Here is a 21,095-nt window from a genome sequence, read left to right on the forward strand (position 1 = left end):
GTATCATGAGGAGTGTTGTTGTGCATATAAATTTTTTAATTTAAATCGAGTTAGATCAAACATAAATCAATTACACAGTAAATATAATACATTTGTCATGGAATTGATGTTCAATTTGAGAGAAGTGTTCCATTACACGCCAAATATGTCATATTTATCGTATTTTGATCGAACATAATTTAAATAGAGTTGTTTTTACTGTACGTATATACAAATTTGAGCTATAAAATGTGAACTAATCACCAATCTATGAATCTGATTTCCTGTATTTGTAGTGGCACTAACTACTAGTTGACAACTTACAAATTTAGGGACTGAAGTGAGGAAAAAAAAAAAGTTTAAACTGGTCAGTTTATTTCTAATTATAACATGGTCAGAATGATCAATTTGAACCAAAATTCAAGTTTAGGAATGTTAATATCAAGAAATGAACTTCAGAAACTAAAACGATTCTAAATGAAAACATAATGTAGCAACTATAATATTTAATTCTAATAAAGAAGAAAAATATATGATACTTCTCATTCCTGTAAAGTTCTTAAAAGATGAGGGATATATCTCACTAAATAGCATAATATTTCAACATGCTTAATTTGCTAGGAATGATCATAAATATTTATATAAAAATTACTAGGGCACATCAAAATTTAAATGAATTAGCATATGAGTAACATGTAAATACTAATCCAAACTTCAAAAAAATAAAAATATAACATTGAATAAATATCCTCAATTTTATTAAATTAAACGTATTGTTGAAAAATTTAAATCAAGTAATTTTCGACTACTTAATTTTATTTTAATATTAATATTAGATTAATATTTTTAGATTATAAATTTTTTTATAATATAATGGACGTATCATTTTGAGAATTCTAATAACTGTAACTTATGATTAAATATAAAATAGTGAGAATGGCTTGAGTGTTTATTTCTATTGTAAGAAAATATTCGTACCTTTCACGGGGTACACTTTCATATTTCATATTGTGCTTTTTTTGAGTTATATTGTTAATCTTTTATTAAATGAAACTTCTTACTAAAGCAATCCAAAATAAAGAATTTGACTAATTATTTTTATTTTACTATATTATTATTATTTTTATATTAATTGACATGAATACAAAATAGTGAAATATAATCATATGTGAATACGAAATATAAAATTTTAATTTTGAAAAATATTTTTAATTTAGTAGTACCAATTAAATTTAGAAAGTGAATTACAAATAATAGAAGTAAATAGTATCCTTATCAATTAAAATAATTATTATCAATTTATTTTTAAAATATAATTGTATAATGCTAATGTTTCAATAACAGCAACGTAAATAATATTGTGAACTTAATATATTTTATGACTAACTATGATAACATATTTACCGGTCAAAACATACTTAATATATAATCTCCATAAAAGAAGAGATATTTCTTATTATATGTCACGTCGGTAAGTCTCTACGAGATCATTGACATCCCCATCTCAATTATTATTAATTTTGAACATTTAAAATCAAGATATTTAACAATCACCATCACATTCATAATCATGAGCTATAGTTATATATAACCTGGAGACTACGTCATATTCTAAAGTTGCTAATAGAATGCCAAATTTATTGATGTGTACCCATAAGTCTAAATTACTATAGAGGATGAATACATGCAATCTAGCTTGTTGATAGACGCTACCTTAACGTTGATATACCTCAATTGGATTGTAGTTTTTCTTTTTAGTTTGTTGATGATGATTGTATACTACAAAAGTTCTATTTTCTTTTATTTATTTTTGATTGGCAGTGTATTTTCCGTATGGAGAATAGAGTTCAACGATGTTCCAATTGTAAGCAGTATAGGAAAAAAAAAAAGAAAAAAATTCTCAAAAAACAGTTGATTTGAGCTTCAATAAAGTACCAATTTGTGCATATGGTTGAGTTGATTTTGATCAAGTAATAAATATACAACTACAAATTAGTTTCGGATCCAAACTTTTATTTCTTTGACTAAGAAACAAGGCGGTCTTATTGGAGCCATAATACAAAGAAGGCCGAATTACTACCATACACACTTAATTCTTATTTACAATAGACTCTGGCTGCCGATTTCTTGGAGAACCCAGGAGGGTTGATACTCTGGTGCAAAAGACTCAATACTCCAAATTACTTGAACTCAATCGCCGTGAAAGCTGTCTTCACCAACATTAAGTTGTTAGAATGAAATAAACAAACAAGAAAATGTGTATAGAATCAACAATTAAAGAGAAAACGCGCAACATAATGACATACAATAACAACTTAATATAAGTAACATCTCTCTAAGAACTAATTTAAACACCCAGTTGTCACATATTGGCCGCTAAAAGAAGAGTGCATCTTCGACAACATCTAGAACCACATAATAACCTATATATCCATATATTCCTCTCTACCATTTTCTAGCCAAAAAAGCAACCTTTGACCTTATCAATTGCTTCTTTATCAATTTTTCCCACATTGAGAAATCAAGTAAAGTTGAAACCATTGCAATTTACTTTGTATAATTCAAACCCAAAAGTGTCTAATTTCTATGAAACACTCACGTACTCAACATTCTAATTTGGAAGCGATGGAATTACGGATTCTGAGACCGGTTTAAATATGACAGGCGCAAGAGAGTTGGAGTTGAGACGTAAACAAGAAGTAACCCTCCATTATTTTTCTTGGTTTATTCTCGGTTTGTTCATTATGTTAAGTTTTATTCCCATGTCGCTTTATCAAAACTTTTTGTTTGTCGGACATTTAAGATTCTTGTACAAATTTTACAAAACACCATATTTGTTCATATCATCGACCTCTCAACTTTGCAGGCGTATCAAAGTATTGTTGGAAATTCGATAGCATACAATCACAAATTAGTTCATTTGTGAACTTTAAAAAATAACATACATATAATAAATTGCATAACTGTTCTAGATGCCAGTCTCATTATCGTTTTTTAAATTATTGGTCAAATATCTTAAAAGAATTTTCAACACATCTTAACAAGTTTCAGCACGATAATCATTTGTCAAAAGAAAAGTTAATAATGTATTTCTTGAAAATCTGAACAATTATGGCAATGAATGCAATTTGACCAAAAATAGTAAACTGAATGCTTTTTAAAATGTTCCAAAAAACTTCAAAAACTGTTACAAAGTAGATTACTTTTATAAAATTAAAATTCAACAAAAAAAACTTCACTTAAAGTCCAAAACATATGACTTGTCATGCATTTATCCAAAAACAATTAAATGAATTCATCTATTACTCATCAAAATATTTTGTTAATTTTTCTTCATTATTTGTAAGTTCAAGCTGATTTTGAAAAAATGAGTTTATTATAAAACACTTGACAAGAAAAACAAATCTTTGAGTAAAATATAAAAGCTGATTTTGAAAGCATTAATTGATAACAGAAGAAACAAATCTTTGAGTAAAATATAAAAGCTCATTTTGAAAACATTAATTGATAACAGAAGAACAGTTGACAAGGAAACCAATTTCCAGTAATATTAAAGGTTCTTCAAACGCAATTTAAGTTAGCAAAACTCTGTGTTCCTCAAAAACCATTTATGGACTCATGAAATTATATAGTACTCACAAAATATTTACCAAGTCCTCTTGAAAAACAGATTTTAAATTGGCATCTAGACAACAGTTAGGCATTTTAGTATAGCATTTAATTTTCAAAGTTCACAAATAAAATAATTCATGATCGAATGATATAGATTTTTCAACGCATTTTTCTATGATACGCCTGCAAAAACAAGAGGTTAATAACATGAACCAACATGAATTTTGTAAATTCATACAAGAATGTCAAATGTATTACGAACAAAAAGTTTTAAGGCAAGCGCATGAAAAGAGAACCCAACACAATAAATGCACCAAGAATAAATTTACGAAAAAAAAGGAGGGTTTATTCTCCAATTTAGGTCTCAACTCTAACCTCGCACCCTTCACACTTTGAGCAGCCTCAAAACCCATAATTATTTTCTTTCCAAACGAGAATGGTGATTCTGTGACTTTTCAAAGAAATTAAAGCAATACAATTGGGTTTGAATTATACAAAGTGTAAAATCAATGGTTCAACCACCTTGATTTCAAAATATGGAAGATAAATTGACTTAGAAGAATTAATAGGGGCACTGGTTACTTTTGAGTTAGAAACTAGAATAGAGGAATATGAAGATAGGTAGGCTACCATTAGGTTCTAAAATGTCGTCAAATAGCATACTTTAGCAGCCAACATATGTTTTAACTGAGCATTTAAATCCTACTTAACCTTTTGATTCCCGCACAATCTTTATCGATATGAGGTTATCTACTTCGCACAGAATTGGCAAATCAAATTCAAACTCTGGCCCTCGCTCTTGTAAAAGACAAGTATGAATCACACATACCAACAGACATGCTTCACTTGTAGAATCAAATAAATGCATATCATACATATTACTGAAAAATGATTTATGACCAGTAACAATAAAACTCGCATGTAAAAGAATTCGTGCTAGATTACCAGTAACAACAGTACTTCTCGAAGAGATTATAAATAGTATGACATCTATTCTTTGCATTAAGATAGAATCATGAAGGCACAAAAGAAAACAACACATATACATAATATAGCGACATGCTCTAATTTAAAGGCATAAAATAGATACCGCATAAACAAGATACCTTTCTATATGGCACTTGAGAGAAAATATTCCGTCTGTCCATTAATTGGTCTGGGAAGTTAAAATATCACTGTCCTAAGAGAATATTATAATACTTGAAGTCAAGTTAAAATAAGAGTAAGAGAGAGTGGATGATGGCACTTAGCTTTCAGCGGATTACATATAAGAGTAAAATACTTAGGAAGTTTCATCACAGTCCCAGGAGAATATTAAGATACTTAAGTCAAGTTCAAATAAGAGTAAGACAGAATGGACGGATGACACTTAGCCATCAGTGGATCACATACATGCAATCAGAGGTGAAGTAGGCAAATTGATCAGTAAACATAATGTTACTTACTGCTCCTCAAGTAGACACAGATTCAATAATCAAAGTGAAGACATACATGGCTTTCCATTACCTTCAAGCAGTAGTCTTACTCTAGATTGTGCAATTGACAACCTCAGCATCTTGCTCATATAGCTCCATGTGTTAATAAGTGGAGACAAAAGGTTTCAGCACCAAAGTCCTACGTGAACCAAAGATCATTTGGCAGCAATTTTCAGAAAACCTAAAATATCACTAACCTCTCACACAGGTAGAAATCATTTCCAAAAAAAACTTTTGTGAAAAGCTTGTAAGTGTACGTATGATTCTTTTACATCAATGCAAATAACCTTTTCCCAAAACAAGAAAATCACTTCCACTACATTTTTGCATTCATTTAGATAATATAACTTCAAGTAAAGAACTTTCTGAAACAGAAAATGCATACATTTATATTATTGCTGCAGTCACATTCTTTCCTATCTCAATGGTAGGAAGATCATCCAACACACCAAGATGACAATCCAAACCAAAGCCTGTAGATCCTCATGGCAGATTTGGAGAAACAAAGTGACTATGTCATGAACACTCATCGCAATTTGATAAAGTCTTGCAATTAACACAAGCATACTGATCAGAACCTATTAGGCTTAAGAAAGGGGACGGGAAAATATATGCCTTCAGAACACATTACAGACGTTTTGGAAAATGATAAGTCAAAACAAAGCGACAATCAAACTGTAAATAGTGAAATCTTAAGGAGGATTTAATTGCAGTAACCCGGGGAACAAAATTGTTTGAGGTTCAAATAGGCCACTGCTGTTGATTGCATTCTGAGGATCAGGGATTTCAATGGTAAATTAATGTCACTAAGAGTGGAAAATGACCAGATAAAACCAAGAAAAAACAATCATAAGCACAACAGTTTCTGAACAGAAATATTAGAACCAATCCATTCACAACTGAACAAAGACATGGCCTGAATTTCCAAACCAATCAAATTTACACATAACTGACCTTGTCTTCCACCAGTTAACTTGATTTGGACACCCTTGTCGACAAACTTCGCCAAATCCAAAACCGTTCCTTTTCGACCAGACTGAAACAAAGAAACAATCTGTATATTAGAAAAACTGACAAAAACATATATAGACATATAGATCTATATATATGCACCCGTGCACGCACACACGCCTGAGAAAGAAGAACCAGTAATTCGTGTCCTTATTAAGGCTAGAATACCATGTTTAGGGAATACGTCTCACGAGAGATTGCTAAAGAACAGCACCTTTATGCAGCAACAAATATGGCCTGCAATTGTCGAAGGACCAAAGAAAACAATGAGAATAAACTTAACAGCTCTTCACTACACATCTTTTAACAAACAAGGGTAAATACATGATGCACCATATACAAGAACAAAACATGCAACTTACCTGTAATTAGAATTACTTATTCCCGCATTCTGAAAATGACATGAAAGAAAGACTGCAGCTCATCCTTGAGCATGATTTAGAGCAAAGAAAGGATACAAGGGACAGTTCCACCAAAAGAACACTATCCCAAGAACACATTTTCTTGAAAATGAAGATAAATTCACCAACTTGACTTATTTTTTCTTGAAAGGAGAAGCGTTAAACATAGTCAAGAGACTTGGAAATAATTTTCAGGGAAGTTCCTTAAAAGTAGTTCCAACAATTTCCTCGGTCATGTCTTGAAAATTTTACTATTTGGGAGTTGCTGATGCCAGAATTACCAACCCGTGTACAACTTCAACATAGAATGTTAGGAACGAACACCACCATTTTCTCACCATTTTATCCAGTGTAGCAATAAAAATCACAACAACATCAATACAGTAATCAAACAAAAAAACAACCATACCAAAAGGGAAGAGGCCTCAGAACCTCCAATGATGGGAGCCGTCTTGGCTATTCTCCTCGCAAGTTCTGAACCAACAAAACTATCTTCACCGGCATCCTTGCATTTAAGTCCCGCACCTTTGTCCCCGGCAATAGTAATCCACGGCGTACTAGAGAATCCATGTAGTAGTTGAATTTCAAGAACCTTGAAATCATTCACCAACACCATAAAGAAAAAAAAAACAGAGTAAGACCGTGTAATTCAAGAATTCGTGATCTTTAAGAAGTACTCATACCAAGTTTTCCATTGGGCAGATAAATTCATTTAAACAAGATACATTTAATTTCACAAAGCAAGAACCCTAAATCAAGAAACTTAAAAAAGAAAAAAAAAACTCACTTGCTTTGATCAAGAAGTACCTACTGAAAAAAAGAAGAAACTGAGGTTGGAGAATGGTGGCTGTCGGCGGAGGAAGGCGACTGGTGGCTGACAGCGGAGGAAGGCACGGCTGCCTCAAGTATTGAGAATTGATGCTGCAGATGAAATGGGACGTTTTTCTAGGCTTTTTTCTAATTACACTGATATTTCATTTTTATAGGATTTTTGTATGTGTTTGGTATTTTACAACGACTATAAAATTTAGATTGGGCTGGGCCGGGCACACTTTGTTGGGCCTTAATGGATAAGTTGTTTTATCTTGTTTGCCACATACATTTAGTTCTATAAAATAAATAGTTAATTACATTAATTTTTATTAATTATTATTTGTCATCATTATTTTTTACTTTTTTTAATCCATCCATTTATGTTAAATTTTTAATTATTTTTTTATTATAAATCATTCAGAATTTACATCAATTAGGTTTTATAATTTAAGTAATTTAATATAAAAACGTTTCTCAGTTTTTAAAACTAGTTTTGTCCATCAATTAATACATATCATAATTTTTTTTATTTTTTATTTTATTATATTTATGATTATTTCATCATGTTTTTCTTTTTTTAATGTACATACATACTTATTATTGATTTTTTTAAGAAGTCATGTGACAAAAACTACACTGTTTAGTATCACATTTACAAATTCTTTAAATTATAAAAATTATATTTATCTATTCAAATGTTATTGACTCAATTAAATATTTAATTCATGTAAATAAATAGTTTAGTCAGCAGAGGAAGGCGGCTCCTTGAAATCTTGACGACTGATGCAACCGTTGAAATAGAACAAACAAATTTTATTTTTCAATATTTTTTGCTATTTTTTCTTTTTACTTTCAACTGATATTCCTATGATTTATAGTGTCTGTTTTAGTGTGTGTTGTGCATTTCACAACGGTAACAAATTTGCAATTTTACAACTCACTTCCAATTGGACTGAGCTGGTGGGCTTAATGGATAAACAATCTCTTTCAAAATTCACATCAATTAGTTTTTATAATTGAAGTAATTTTATATAAGAACCTTTCACAATTTTTAAAACTCGATTTTGTCCATCAATTAACGCTATAATATTTTTTTAGTTAATTATATTTATGTTTATATCAGAATTTTTTTTTATGTACGTACTTATTTATTATTGATTATATTTGAGAGGCCATGTAACAAAACTATAGCGTTTAATATCAATTATTAAAAAAATATTATTCTTAAATTAATCAATTTACAAATTTTTTAAATTATAAAAATTATATTTATCTATTCAAATGTTATTGACTCAATTAAAAGTTGGATTCATTTATAAATAATTTTATTGAGTGAAGTGATCATAATCATATAAATATGGTTAAGTTGGTATTTATAATTTAATATAATTAATAATAATTTATTCTATATATATGTGTGTGTCTTTATTCAATTTATTTATTTTTAAGCATTATTTGGCTTATAATTTACTTATTGGATACATTTTATTCTTAATATTTTAATTACACATTTCGAATTAATGCATTTTAATTTCATAATGCAAAAACACTTCTTGAGAAGTTCGAAGAAGCCTCTGTTGTTCAGGTGTCGAAAACAGATAATGCCGTAGCCGAACAACTAGCCAAGTTAGCAAGCTCGATGACAGCCATCCGAAGCAGAAGAATCACTTTTCTCTCATTGGAAAGAGCCGTGATAGAGGAGCAAGATGAGATTATGCGAGTGGATCCAACACCTCCGAGTTGGAAAGAAGGGATCGTCAGATTCCTAACTGATGGAACTATACTAGAAGATCAAAAAGGGGCAAAGGCCTTGAAAGGAAAAGCATCCCGCTTCATTGTGATAGATGGAGACTTATAAAAACGTGCTTTCTCGCAGCCCCTCCTAAAGTGCCTGACTCCTGAAGAGGAAAAATTATGTCCTAAGAGAGATACATGAGGGAATTTACGAAAACCACCTTGGAGGAAAGGCCTTAGCGGGAAAAGCCCCCAGGCATGGGTTCTTTTGGCCAACGATGCTCTCCGACGCACATGAGTTGGTTAGGCGATGCCGGGCATGCCAAGAACACGCAAACATTAATCACCAGCCGACAACGCTAATGCAACCCCTTGAAAGTCCCTGCCCTTTTGATCAGAGGGGTTTGGACCTAGTTGGGTCTTTTCCAGAAGCCGCAGGACAAAGAAAGTTTTTGGTCGCGGTGGACTATTTTACAAAGTGGGTAGAGGCCAAGCCGTTAGCCAAGATATCGGAGAAAGATTAAGTTTCTATTGAAGAACATCATATGCCGTTTTGGATCCCCAGCACCATAATATCCGACAATGGGACTCAGTTTTCGGAGAATAAACTTAAGTACTGGTACAAAGAGCTGGTGATCAATAATTCTTCTCATCAGTTAGTAATCACCAAGCAAACGGACAGATGGAGGTCACCAATCGGACAATCCTTTAACACTTGAAGACTCGATTGGGAACCGAAAAGGGGGCATGGGTGGATGAGCTCCCTAGCATTTTATGGACATTTCAAACGACACCAAGGAACCTACGAGAGAATTTCCGTTTAACCTATCTTATGGGACAAATGCCGTAGTGCCGGCAGAAATAGGAGAACTCTGTTGGTGAGTGAAACATTACAACCCAAACTACAACGAGCAAGGGTTGAGGATGAACGTAAATTTTTTCGAAGAGGGCAGAGAAAAAGCCACAATCCGGGCCACTATGTACACAACCAATGCGAGAGTCAATCCGAGAAGTTTTCAAGTGGGAGATCTGGTGATGCGAAAAGCCTAATCTTTGGGCCCCATTGGAAAGTTGGATGCAAAGTGGGACATCCCTCGCACGTGGAACATCGCAAATCTCAAGAAGTATTACTATTAAATTATCTGGGTACGTAAAGTTCCATTTTTGAATGTTTTGTAATAAGGGGAAAAGTAGAAGTGTAGCGTTTTATCCCTCCCCGTCGACCTCTTGTAAAACTCTTGTAATTTAGGTCCAAAGTAATGAAGTTAATTTTTCCGCTGTAGTTCAAAATTTCTTTGAAAAGGGGGATCTATGGATTTTCGAGAGGCCCCCTTGAGGTATCAATTGCCCGGGGACCCCTAACCGAAAATCCACTAAGATCAACCCCCAACGACGTTATCCCTGGAGAATTTTCCCTCCCTAAATGAAGTTGGCAAAGATCCAACTCCGGGACGCAAGCGAAATCATCCCTTGTGACAACCATCCAATCAAAATACATTGCGTAAAAAAAGCAAACTCATCCTAGAAAGATACAACGCAAGTGACATAAAAGTCGATTAAGTAAAATACTACAAAATCACGAGTTAGAACCACCTACTTACAAAAGCACCCCATATGAGGCGAAGTGGTCACCCTAAATAATATGCGTTGATTACATGCCGAGGGTCAAATTCATACTAAACAAATTAATCCGGTTACATTCCGAGATTAAATCCTAAGTAACAAACAGAAAACTACGAAGCTTTTAAACTTGGGGGGCTCAACCGTCGGCAACTTCCACCACCTCCTCTTCACCCTCCGACACCTCAAGATCAAGGAGCCCATTGTCTTCTTCAACAATCCGGCCCTTCTTGCTAAGGGTCCAACGAAAGACACGACAACACCTTCGAATTGCATCATCGTAAATAAGAGTTGCCTTGTCAGTTAAGATCGTATCCAACTTCTTTGATTCTTGGAACCTCGAGACCGCCTCCTCTTGAGCCTTAGCAATAAAAGCAACACAAGTGGCAGAGGCCAAAAATTTCCTCCCAATAGATATCTCTCGCTCAAATCGATGCTCCCTAGAGGCAATATTTTCGAAAGCCTCATCCCTCTCGCTACGTCTAGACCCCGTTGAGTTCAACTCAAAATCAGACATATCCTCTAAATTTTCACCTGAGTCAAAAGAATGACACTTAGGCAAACTCATAATCGCGGCAATATGATCGGTGAATAACCTTCTAGATATGGAGGAAGATCACCCCAAACATGAAAAAAATTTTCGGCAGGTGGATCAAAGCCCGTAACATCCCCTCTACTGAGCCCCGGTACCGAACCACCTGAGGCGCGATCACAAATTGGGAGGGGGACTGCACCCCCTACTCGAGGCGCCGCCTCGAGCCGACGGGTCGCCCCCCTCCCCCCACCTCGAAGTCGCGCCTAGTGCCTCCCCCCACCTTCGTCGTGCCCTCCCTTCCGTCGGGTGTGCCGTCGTCTGTCGGTAATGTAACTCACAGCCATTTTCACAATCACCCTCCCCACTCCACATTTCAATCAAAGAAGCAAAATACAAAGCAAGAACACTAAATGAAGAAGAAACAGAATTTAACTAAGGAAGAGAGTCACCTTTGCTAGCCATTGTGGAGAAAATGGGGTTGGGAGTCTGAAATGCAAATGAAAGGAGAAAAATATAAGTGAGTAAGTGGAAGACAAATATGAGGCACATATCAAACAAATTCAACCAACCACACTGTATAACTTCCAACGCTACTATAAATACCAAAAATATTAATTTTTTAAGGCAACCGCTATTTATTGCAAGTGATTATTTTTCTTATGAAAAGACCTTCCTTGAAAATCGTGTTTCACCTGGTGCATAATTGTGTCGTAGGTAAAATTTTCAATTTTATCAATTCGTAAAAATCTCGACCGCATCAAATATATATATATATATATCTTAGTGATTACATAACTAAATTATTATTGTGCGATACAAATGTTTAATTCACATGATATATATTTATAATTATTATAAAATTTTACTCGTTATTAAAATATATTAGTTTTCAACTTCTCATTAGGGAAACAAATAACTCAAAAATAAAAACATAACAAAACAAGTCAATCAAATAAAAAGTATAATGCAAAGTAACTATTTTGCCCTTGAAAGATACATTACAAAGAATTATCCCCATCACAATGTATCATGAGGAGTGTTGTTGTGCATATAAATTTTTTAATTTAAATCGAGTTAGATCAAACATAAATCAATTACACAGTAAATATAATACATTTGTCATGGAATTGATGTTCAATTTGAGAGAAGTGTTCCATTACACGCCAAATATGTCATATTTATCGTATTTTGATCGAACATAATTTAAATAGAGTTGTTTTTACTGTACGTATATACAAATTTGAGCTATAAAATGTGAACTAATCACCAATCTATGAATCTGATTTCCTGTATTTGTAGTGGCACTAACTACTAGTTGACAACTTACAAATTTAGGGACTGAAGTGAGGAAAAAAAAAAAGTTTAAACTGGTCAGTTTATTTCTAATTATAACATGGTCAGAATGATCAATTTGAACCAAAATTCAAGTTTAGGAATGTTAATATCAAGAAATGAACTTCAGAAACTAAAACGATTCTAAATGAAAACATAATGTAGCAACTATAATATTTAATTCTAATAAAGAAGAAAAATATATGATACTTCTCATTCCTGTAAAGTTCTTAAAAGATGAGGGATATATCTCACTAAATAGCATAATATTTCAACATGCTTAATTTGCTAGGAATGATCATAAATATTTATATAAAAATTACTAGGGCACATCAAAATTTAAATGAATTAGTATATGAGTAACATGTAAATACTAATCCAAACTTCAAAAAAATAAAAATATAACATTGAATAAATATCCTCAATTTTATTAAATTAAACGTATTGTTGAAAAATTTAAATCAAGTAATTTTCGACTACTTAATTTTATTTTAATATTAATATTAGATTAATATTTTTAGATTATAAATTTTTTTATAATATAATGGACGTATCATTTTGAGAATTCTAATAACTGTAACTTATGATTAAATATAAAATAGTGAGAATGGCTTGAGTGTTTATTTCTATTGTAAGAAAATATTCGTACCTTTCACGGGGTACACTTTCATATTTCATATTGTGCTTTTTTTGAGTTATATTGTTAATCTTTTATTAAATGAAACTTCTTACTAAAGCAATCCAAAATAAAGAATTTGACTAATTATTTTTATTTTACTATATTATTATTATTTTTATATTAATTGACATGAATACAAAATAGTGAAATATAATCATATGTGAATACGAAATATAAAATTTTAATTTTGAAAAATATTTTTAATTTAGTAGTACCAATTAAATTTAGAAAGTGAATTACAAATAATAGAAGTAAATAGTATCCTTATCAATTAAAATAATTATTATCAATTTATTTTTAAAATATAATTGTATAATGCTAATGTTTCAATAACAGCAACGTAAATAATATTGTGAACTTAATATATTTTATGACTAACTATGATAACATATTTACCGGTCAAAACATACTTAATATATAATCTCCATAAAAGAAGAGATATTTCTTATTATATGTCACGTCGGTAAGTCTCTACGAGATCATTGACATCCCCATCTCAATTATTATTAATTTTGAACATTTAAAATCAAGATATTTAACAATCACCATCACATTCATAATCATGAGCTATAGTTATATATAACCTGGAGACTACGTCATATTCTAAAGTTGCTAATAGAATGCCAAATTTATTGATGTGTACCCATAAGTCTAAATTACTATAGAGGATGAATACATGCAATCTAGCTTGTTGATAGACGCTACCTTAACGTTGATATACCTCAATTGGATTGTAGTTTTTCTTTTTAGTTTGTTGATGATGATTGTATACTACAAAAGTTCTATTTTCTTTTATTTATTTTTGATTGGCAGTGTATTTTCCGTATGGAGAATAGAGTTCAACGATGTTCCAATTGTAAGCAGTATAGGAAAAAAAAAAAGAAAAAAATTCTCAAAAAACAGTTGATTTGAGCTTCAATAAAGTACCAATTTGTGCATATGGTTGAGTTGATTTTGATCAAGTAATAAATATACAACTACAAATTAGTTTCGGATCCAAACTTTTATTTCTTTGACTAAGAAACAAGGCGGTCTTATTGGAGCCATAATACAAAGAAGGCCGAATTACTACCATACACACTTAATTCTTATTTACAATAGACTCTGGCTGCCGATTTCTTGGAGAACCCAGGAGGGTTGATACTCTGGTGCAAAAGACTCAATACTCCAAATTACTTGAACTCAATCGCCGTGAAAGCTGTCTTCACCAACATTAAGTTGTTAGAATGAAATAAACAAACAAGAAAATGTGTATAGAATCAACAATTAAAGAGAAAACGCGCAACATAATGACATACAATAACAACTTAATATAAGTAACATCTCTCTAAGAACTAATTTAAACACCCAGTTGTCACATATTGGCCGCTAAAAGAAGAGTGCATCTTCGACAACATCTAGAACCACATAATAACCTATATATCCATATATTCCTCTCTACCATTTTCTAGCCAAAAAAGCAACCTTTGACCTTATCAATTGCTTCTTTATCAATTTTTCCCACATTGAGAAATCAAGTAAAGTTGAAACCATTGCAATTTACTTTGTATAATTCAAACCCAAAAGTGTCTAATTTCTATGAAACACTCACGTACTCAACATTCTAATTTGGAAGCGATGGAATTACGGATTCTGAGACCGGTTTAAATATGACAGGCGCAAGAGAGTTGGAGTTGAGACGTAAACAAGAAGTAACCCTCCATTATTTTTCTTGGTTTATTCTCGGTTTGTTCATTATGTTAAGTTTTATTCCCATGTCGCTTTATCAAAACTTTTTGTTTGTCGGACATTTAAGATTCTTGTACAAATTTTACAAAACACCATATTTGTTCATATCATCGACCTCTCAACTTTGCAGGCGTATCAAAGTATTGTTGGAAATTCGATAGCATACAATCACAAATTAGTTCATTTGTGAACTTTAAAAAATAACATACATATAATAAATTGCATAACTGTTCTAGATGCCAGTCTCATTATCGTTTTTTAAATTATTGGTCAAATATCTTAAAAGAATTTTCAACACATCTTAACAAGTTTCAGCACGATAATCATTTGTCAAAAGAAAAGTTAATAATGTATTTCTTGAAAATCTGAACAATTATGGCAATGAATGCAATTTGACCAAAAATAGTAAACTGAATGCTTTTTAAAATGTTCCAAAAAACTTCAAAAACTGTTACAAAGTAGATTACTTTTATAAAATTAAAATTCAACAAAAAAAACTTCACTTAAAGTCCAAAACATATGACTTGTCATGCATTTATCCAAAAACAATTAAATGAATTCATCTATTACTCATCAAAATATTTTGTTAATTTTTCTTCATTATTTGTAAGTTCAAGCTGATTTTGAAAAAATGAGTTTATTATAAAACACTTGACAAGAAAAACAAATCTTTGAGTAAAATATAAAAGCTGATTTTGAAAGCATTAATTGATAACAGAAGAAACAAATCTTTGAGTAAAATATAAAAGCTCATTTTGAAAACATTAATTGATAACAGAAGAACAGTTGACAAGGAAACCAATTTCCAGTAATATTAAAGGTTCTTCAAACGCAATTTAAGTTAGCAAAACTCTGTGTTCCTCAAAAACCATTTATGGACTCATGAAATTATATAGTACTCACAAAATATTTACCAAGTCCTCTTGAAAAACAGATTTTAAATTGGCATCTAGACAACAGTTAGGCATTTTAGTATAGCATTTAATTTTCAAAGTTCACAAATAAAATAATTCATGATCGAATGATATAGATTTTTCAACGCATTTTTCTATGATACGCCTGCAAAAACAAGAGGTTAATAACATGAACCAACATGAATTTTGTAAATTCATACAAGAATGTCAAATGTATTACGAACAAAAAGTTTTAAGGCAAGCGCATGAAAAGAGAACCCAACACAATAAATGCACCAAGAATAAATTTACGAAAAAAAAGGAGGGTTTATTCTCCAATTTAGGTCTCAACTCTAACCTCGCACCCTTCACACTTTGAGCAGCCTCAAAACCCATAATTATTTTCTTTCCAAACGAGAATGGTGATTCTGTGACTTTTCAAAGAAATTAAAGCAATACAATTGGGTTTGAATTATACAAAGTGTAAAATCAATGGTTCAACCACCTTGATTTCAAAATATGGAAGATAAATTGACTTAGAAGAATTAATAGGGGCACTGGTTACTTTTGAGTTAGAAACTAGAATAGAGGAATATGAAGATAGGTAGGCTACCATTAGGTTCTAAAATGTCGTCAAATAGCATACTTTAGCAGCCAACATATGTTTTAACTGAGCATTTAAATCCTACTTAACCTTTTGATTCCCGCACAATCTTTATCGATATGAGGTTATCTACTTCGCACAGAATTGGCAAATCAAATTCAAACTCTGGCCCTCGCTCTTGTAAAAGACAAGTATGAATCACACATACCAACAGACATGCTTCACTTGTAGAATCAAATAAATGCATATCATACATATTACTGAAAAATGATTTATGACCAGTAACAATAAAACTCGCATGTAAAAGAATTCGTGCTAGATTACCAGTAACAACAGTACTTCTCGAAGAGATTATAAATAGTATGACATCTATTCTTTGCATTAAGATAGAATCATGAAGGCACAAAAGAAAACAACACATATACATAATATAGCGACATGCTCTAATTTAAAGGCATAAAATAGATACCGCATAAACAAGATACCTTTCTATATGGCACTTGAGAGAAAATATTCCGTCTGTCCATTAATTGGTCTGGGAAGTTAAAATATCACTGTCCTAAGAGAATATTATAATACTTGAAGTCAAGTTAAAATAAGAGTAAGAGAGAGTGGATGATGGCACTTAGCTTTCAGCGGATTACATATAAGAGTAAAATACTTAGGAAGTTTCATCACAGTCCCAGGAGAATATTAAGATACTTAAGTCAAGTTCAAATAAGAGTAAGACAGAATGGACGGATGACACTTAGCCATCAGTGGATCACATACATGCAATCAGAGGTGAAGTAGGCAAATTGATCAGTAAACATAATGTTACTTACTGCTCCTCAAGTAGACACAGATTCAATAATCAAAGTGAAGACATACATGGCTTTCCATTACCTTCAAGCAGTAGTCTTACTCTAGATTGTGCAATTGACAACCTCAGCATCTTGCTCATATAGCTCCATGTGTTAATAAGTGGAGACAAAAGGTTTCAGCACCAAAGTCCTACGTGAACCAAAGATCATTTGGCAGCAATTTTCAGAAAACCTAAAATATCACTAACCTCTCACACAGGTAGAAATCATTTCCAAAAAAAACTTTTGTGAAAAGCTTGTAAGTGTACGTATGATTCTTTTACATCAATGCAAATAACCTTTTCCCAAAACAAGAAAATCACTTCCACTACATTTTTGCATTCATTTAGATAATATAACTTCAAGTAAAGAACTTTCTGAAACAGAAAATGCATACATTTATATTATTGCTGCAGTCACATTCTTTCCTATCTCAATGGTAGGAAGATCATCCAACACACCAAGATGACAATCCAAACCAAAGCCTGTAGATCCTCATGGCAGATTTGGAGAAACAAAGTGACTATGTCATGAACACTCATCGCAATTTGATAAAGTCTTGCAATTAACACAAGCATACTGATCAGAACCTATTAGGCTTAAGAAAGGGGACGGGAAAATATATGCCTTCAGAACACATTACAGACGTTTTGGAAAATGATAAGTCAAAACAAAGCGACAATCAAACTGTAAATAGTGAAATCTTAAGGAGGATTTAATTGCAGTAACCCGGGGAACAAAATTGTTTGAGGTTCAAATAGGCCACTGCTGTTGATTGCATTCTGAGGATCAGGGATTTCAATGGTAAATTAATGTCACTAAGAGTGGAAAATGACCAGATAAAACCAAGAAAAAACAATCATAAGCACAACAGTTTCTGAACAGAAATATTAGAACCAATCCATTCACAACTGAACAAAGACATGGCCTGAATTTCCAAACCAATCAAATTTACACATAACTGACCTTGTCTTCCACCAGTTAACTTGATTTGGACACCCTTGTCGACAAACTTCGCCAAATCCAAAACCGTTCCTTTTCGACCAGACTGAAACAAAGAAACAATCTGTATATTAGAAAAACTGACAAAAACATATATAGACATATAGATCTATATATATGCACCCGTGCACGCACACACGCCTGAGAAAGAAGAACCAGTAATTCGTGTCCTTATTAAGGCTAGAATACCATGTTTAGGGAATACGTCTCACGAGAGATTGCTAAAGAACAGCACCTTTATGCAGCAACAAATATGGCCTGCAATTGTCGAAGGACCAAAGAAAACAATGAGAATAAACTTAACAGCTCTTCACTACACATCTTTTAACAAACAAGGGTAAATACATGATGCACCATATACAAGAACAAAACATGCAACTTACCTGTAATTAGAATTACTTATTCCCGCATTCTGAAAATGACATGAAAGAAAGACTGCAGCTCATCCTTGAGCATGATTTAGAGCAAAGAAAGGATACAAGGGACAGTTCCACCAAAAGAACACTATCCCAAGAACACATTTTCTTGAAAATGAAGATAAATTCACCAACTTGACTTATTTTTTCTTGAAAGGAGAAGCGTTAAACATAGTCAAGAGACTTGGAAATAATTTTCAGGGAAGTTCCTTAAAAGTAGTTCCAACAATTTCCTCGGTCATGTCTTGAAAATTTTACTATTTGGGAGTTGCTGATGCCAGAATTACCAACCCGTGTACAACTTCAACATAGAATGTTAGGAACGAACACCACCATTTTCTCACCATTTTATCCAGTGTAGCAATAAAAATCACAACAACATCAATACAGTAATCAAACAAAAAAACAACCATACCAAAAGGGAAGAGGCCTCAGAACCTCCAATGATGGGAGCCGTCTTGGCTATTCTCCTCGCAAGTTCTGAACCAACAAAACTATCTTCACCGGCATCCTTGCATTTAAGTCCCGCACCTTTGTCCCCGGCAATAGTAATCCACGGCGTACTAGAGAATCCATGTAGTAGTTGAATTTCAAGAACCTTGAAATCATTCACCAACACCATAAAGAAAAAAAAAACAGAGTAAGACCGTGTAATTCAAGAATTCGTGATCTTTAAGAAGTACTCATACCAAGTTTTTCATTGGGCAGATAAATTCATTTAAACAAGATACATTTAATTTCACAAAGCAAGAACCCTAAATCAAGAAACTTAAAAAAGAAAAAAAAAACTCACTTGCTTTGATCAAGAAGTACCTACTGAAAAAAAGAAGAAACTGAGGTTGGAGAATGGTGGCTGTCGGCGGAGGAAGGCGACTGGTGGCTGACAGCGGAGGAAGGCACGGCTGCCTCAAGTATTGAGAATTGATGCTGCAGATGAAATGGGACGTTTTTCTAGGCTTTTTTCTAATTACACTGATATTTCATTTTTATAGGATTTTTGTATGTGTTTGGTATTTTACAACGACTATAAAATTTAGATTGGGCTGGGCCGGGCACACTTTGTTGGGCCTTAATGGATAAGTTGTTTTATCTTGTTTGCCACATACATTTAGTTCTATAAAATAAATAGTTAATTACATTAATTTTTATTAATTATTATTTGTCATCATTATTTTTTACTTTTTTTAATCCATCCATTTATGTTAAATTTTTAATTATTTTTTTATTATAAATCATTCAGAATTTACATCAATTAGGTTTTATAATTTAAGTAATTTAATATAAAAACGTTTCTCAGTTTTTAAAACTAGTTTTGTCCATCAATTAATACATATCATAATTTTTTTTATTTTTTATTTTATTATATTTATGATTATTTCATCATGTTTTTCTTTTTTTAATGTACATACATACTTATTATTGATTTTTTTAAGAAGTCATGTGACAAAAACTACACTGTTTAGTATCACATTTACAAATTCTTTAAATTATAAAAATTATATTTATCTATTCAAATGTTATTGACTCAATTAAATATTTAATTCATGTAAATAAATAGTTTAGTCAGCAGAGGAAGGCGGCTCCTTGAAATCTTGACGACTGATGCAACCGTTGAAATAGAACAAACAAATTTTATTTTTCAATATTTTTTGCTATTTTTTCTTTTTACTTTCAACTGATATTCCTATGATTTATAGTGTCTGTTTTAGTGTGTGTTGTGCATTTCACAACGGTAACAAATTTGCAATTTTACAACTCACTTCCAATTGGACTGAGCTGGTGGGCTTAATGGATAAACAATCTCTTTCAAAATTCACATCAATTAGTTTTTATAATTGAAGTAATTTTATATAAGAACCTTTCACAATTTTTAAAACTCGATTTTGTCCATCAATTAACGCTATAATATTTTTTTAGTTAATTATATTTATGTTTATATCAGAATTTTTTTTTATGTACGTACTTATTTATTATTGATTATATTTGAGAGGCCATGTAACAAAACTATAGCGTTTAATATCAATTATTAAAAAAATATTATTCTTAAATTAATCAATTTACAAATTTTTTAAATTATAAAAATTATATTTATCTATTCAAATGTTATTGACTCAATTAAAAGTTGGATTCATTTATAAATAATTTTATTGAGTGAAGTGATCATAATCATATAAATATGGTTAAGTTGGTATTTATAATTTAATATAATTAATAATAATTTATTCTATATATATGTGTGTGTCTTTATTCAATTTATTTATTTTTAAGCATTATTTGGCTTATAATTTACTTATTGGATACATTTTATTCTTAATATTTTAATTACACATTTCGAATTAATGCATTTTAATTTCATAATGCAAAAACACTTCTTGAGAAGTTCGAAGAAGCCTCTGTTGTTCAGGTGTCGAAAACAGAT

General features: G+C 31.8%; 2 long non-coding RNA genes across 16 annotated transcripts; both read right to left on the reverse strand.

The window, feature by feature from the left end:
• Positions 1-1,894: 1,894 nt before the first annotated feature.
• Positions 1,895-7,457, reverse strand: LOC148786781 (uncharacterized). 8 transcript variants are annotated; one of them, XR_016067868.1, is made up of 6 exons: positions 7,266-7,457; positions 6,888-7,070; positions 6,246-6,314; positions 6,021-6,102; positions 5,098-5,205; positions 1,895-4,747 (listed from the first exon to the last, which is right to left on the reverse strand). It is a non-coding gene; the product is annotated as an uncharacterized LOC148786781 (long non-coding RNA). The 8 variants fall into 8 exon arrangements; XR_016067865.1 differs by having other exon boundaries at positions 1,895-4,771; XR_016067867.1 differs by having other exon boundaries at positions 1,895-2,185; positions 4,698-5,205.
• Positions 7,458-14,098: 6,641 nt separating this feature from the next.
• LOC148786782 (uncharacterized) lies at positions 14,099-19,661 on the reverse strand. 8 transcript variants are annotated; one of them, XR_016067885.1, is made up of 6 exons: positions 19,470-19,661; positions 19,092-19,274; positions 18,450-18,518; positions 18,225-18,306; positions 17,302-17,409; positions 14,099-16,951 (listed from the first exon to the last, which is right to left on the reverse strand). It is a non-coding gene; the product is annotated as an uncharacterized LOC148786782 (long non-coding RNA). The 8 variants fall into 8 exon arrangements; XR_016067882.1 differs by having other exon boundaries at positions 14,099-16,975; XR_016067884.1 differs by having other exon boundaries at positions 14,099-14,389; positions 16,902-17,409.
• Positions 19,662-21,095: the final 1,434 nt, after the last annotated feature.

This window comes from Sesamum indicum, linkage group LG10, assembly GCF_026168435.1.
Source record: "Sesamum indicum cultivar Baizhima isolate 11 linkage group LG10, ASM2616843v1, whole genome shotgun sequence".
NCBI classification, from domain to species: domain Eukaryota; kingdom Viridiplantae; phylum Streptophyta; class Magnoliopsida; order Lamiales; family Pedaliaceae; genus Sesamum; species Sesamum indicum.